This window comes from Myotis davidii, unplaced genomic scaffold (assembly GCF_000327345.1).
Source record: "Myotis davidii unplaced genomic scaffold, ASM32734v1 scaffold2799, whole genome shotgun sequence".
Lineage (NCBI taxonomy): Eukaryota > Metazoa > Chordata > Mammalia > Chiroptera > Vespertilionidae > Myotis > Myotis davidii.
Window position 1 is genome coordinate 1 of NW_006290633.1, and position 3,744 is coordinate 3,744.

The window sequence follows — 3,744 nt, forward strand, 5'->3', positions numbered from 1 at the left end:
ATGTAAACATCTGATATGCAGGATGTATTTTCATTGTTTGAGACCCACAGGGATCAGGCCTAAATCAGTGGTCGAACATCCCTCTTGCAATATGGGACCAATGGCTCCTAACTGCTCACCTGTCTGCCTGCCTAATCGCCCTAACTGCCTCTGCCTGCCTGCTTGATTGCCCCTAACCTCTCTGTCTGCTGACCTGATTGCCCCAAATGGCCTCTGCCTTGGCCCCCACCACCATGGCTTTATCCGGAAGGAAGTCAGACATTTGGAAGATGGCCTGTCAAACTGGTCTAATTAGCATATTTCCCTTTTAGTAGAATAGACAGATTATAAAGATAGGATTGTTTAAATGGGGAGAGCAAGCCTTTTTCATCAGGAGGAGTTGCTCTGGCAGAGAAAATTACATAATCCTTATATCTGGACTGATAGCCAGCCGTATGCACTATATTGCCAAACCGATCATTAAAAAATTGAATCACTTTCTTACACCTTAGACCAAACAGCTGTTGGGGAAAAAAACCCTCCTCAGCTCCCACCTTAGGTTCTGCCTTTGCAGTTCACCCTGATTTGGTTCTGATTGGTCAGTTTCTATGCCACTCAGCGTCAAAACCTCCACCTCCTAGGCAGCCATTGGCTACTCGCACTTCACCCAGATTTGGTTCTGATTGGTCGGTTTCTATGCCAGTCAGCGTCAAAAGTTCTGCTTCCTAGGCAGCCATTGGCTCCTTGTAGTTCACCCGGATTTGGTTCTGATTGGTCAGTTTCTATGCCAGTCAGCATCTCTAGGCCTATCTCTGGGCCTGATCAGAGGGTCAGGGCTGATCAGCAGCCTCCGAGGCTGCTGGTGAGGCCCAGAGAGAAAGAAAGGCAAGGGCTGATCAATAGCTGTCACAGAGGCTGTGGATCCAACCCTGCTGCTCTGTCCAGGCCTCCTTCTGGGCCTGATCCACAGCCCCCTTGGCAGTCAGTGCTGGGTCACTGCACCTGCACTGGTGGCAGTCAGTGCTGGGTCTCCAGAGTTACCCAGCACTGACTGCAGGACTGACCTCCAGTGTTTGGTTGTCCATTTGGCCATTTTTGACATTACAGGCCCTGGCTCTTTATATATATATATATAGATTAGATCATTTGTCTTGAATAATTGGTGTTTATTGCAGGTAACATTATCATATTTAATATCGATTTTCTTGAGATATTATGTTTATTGCATGTAACATTATTATATTTAAGAGATTGGGTAGAAATAAATGACATAGAAACTGAAAAAATAAATGTAATAAAACCAAGAGCTGGTTCTTTGAAAAGATAAATAAGATTGATGAACCATTAGCCAGACTCATCAAGAAACAAAACAAAGAGAGAGGACCCAAACAAATAAAATTAGAAACAAAAGTGGTGAAGTAGCAATGTACACCACAGAAATATAAAGGATTGTAAGAAAATACTACAAATAACTATATGCCAACAAGGTAGACAATATGGATGAAAAGGAAAAATTCCTAGAAAAATACACTCCCAAAGCAGAACCAGGAAGAATCAGGAAAACTGAATAGGCCAGTAACAACTGATAAAATTGAAGCAGTAATAAAAAAAAAAGCTTCCAGGAAACAAAAGCCCAGGCCTGGATGGCTTCACAGAAGAGTATTACCAAACATTCAATGCAGAACTAACACCTATACTCCTCAAACGAATCCAAAAAATCCAAGAGGAAGGAACGCTTCCAAGCTCTCTTATGAGACCAGCATTCTCCTAATTCCAAAACCAGATAAAGATACTACAAAGAAAGAGAATTATAGGCCAATATTCCTGATGAACATTGAGGCTAAAATCCTCAACAAAATATTAGCAAATTGGATCCAGCAATATAATAAAAAGATCATACACCATAACTAATTGGGATTTATTTCAGGGATGCAAGGATGGTACAATATTCACAAGTCAATAAATGTGATACATCACATAAAAAAGTTGAAAGACAAAAATCACATGATCACATGAATAGATGCAGAAAAAGCATTCAACAAAATCCAACACCCATTTTTTATAAAAATTCTCAGAAAAGTGGTAATAGAGGGAGCATATCTCAACATGATAAGGGCCATATATGACAAACTTACATCAAACATCATACTCAATGGGCAAAAACTAAAAGCATTTCCCCTAAGAACAGGAACAAGAAGGGATGTCCGCTTTCACCACTCTTTTTCAACATAGTACTTGAAGTTGTAGCCACAGCAACCAGACAAGGAGAAGAAATAAAAGGCATTCAAATTGGAAAGGAGGAAGTACATAGAAAACCCTAATGAGCCCTAACTGGTTTGGCTCAGCGGATAGAGCAGTGATGGCGAACTTTTTGAACTCAGCGTGTCAGCATTTTGAAAAACCCTAACTTAACTCTGGTGCCGTGTCACATATAGAAATGTTTTGATATTTGCAACCATAGTAAAACAAAGATTTATATTTTTGATATTTATTTTATATATTTAAATGCCATTTAACAAAGAAAAATCAACCAAAAAAATGAGTTAGCGTGTCACCTTTGACACACGTGTCATAGGTTTGCCATCACTGGGATACAGCGTCGGCCTGCTGACTGAAGGGTCCCAGGTTCGATTCTGGTCAAGGGCATGTACCTTGATTGCAGGCACAGTCCCAGTCAGGAGTGCGCAGGAGGAGCTGATCGATGTTTCTCTCTCATCGATGTTTCTAACTCTCTATTCCTCTCCCCTCCTCTTTGTAAAAAATCAATAAAATATATTTTTTTAAAAAAGAAAGAAAACCCTAATGGCTCCACCAAAAAAAAACAAGATTTAATAAATTAATTTGGCAATGTAGCAGGATACAATTTCGACACCCACAAATCAATGGCTTTTTTACACACCAACAATGAATTCTCAGAACGAGAAACTAAACTCACAATCCCATTTACTATTGCAACAAAAATTTAAGATATTTAAGAATAAACTTAAGCAAGGAGGCAAAAGACTTGTACTTAGAAAACTATAGGACATTGAAAAAAAGAGATAGAGTAATATATTGTGTTCATGGATTGATAGAATTTACATAATTAAAATGTCCATATTACCTGAGGAAATCTACAGATTCAATGCAATCCCTATTAAAATATCTGCAGCATATTTCACAGATCTAGAACAAATACTCCAAAGATTTATATGGAACCAAAAAAAGACCCCAAATAGCCTCAGCAATCTTGAGAAAGAACGAAGTTGGAGGAATCACAATACCAGATATGAAGTTATACTACAAAGCCACCAAAATTAAAACAGGCTGGTACTGACACAAGAACAAGCATATACTAGATCAATGGAACAGAACAGAGAACCCAGAAATCAACCCAAGCCATTACACTCAATTAGTATTTGACAAAGGAGGCAAGAACATATAATGGAGTCAGGAGAGTCTCTTCAATAAATGGTGTTGGGAAAATTGGACAGATACATGTAAAAAAAAAAAAAAAGGAGACTAGACCACCAACTTATACCATACATGAGAATAAACTCAAAATGGATAAAAGACTTAAATGTAAGTTGTGAAACCATAAAAACTGTAGAAGAAACTATAGGCAGCAAAATCAGACATCTCTTGTAGCAATATGTTTACAGATACATCCCTTAGGGCAGTGGTCGGCAAACTCATTAGTCAACAGAGCCAAATATCAACAGTACAACGATTGAAATTTCTTTTGAGAGCCAAATTTTTTAAACTTAAACTATATAGGTAGGTACA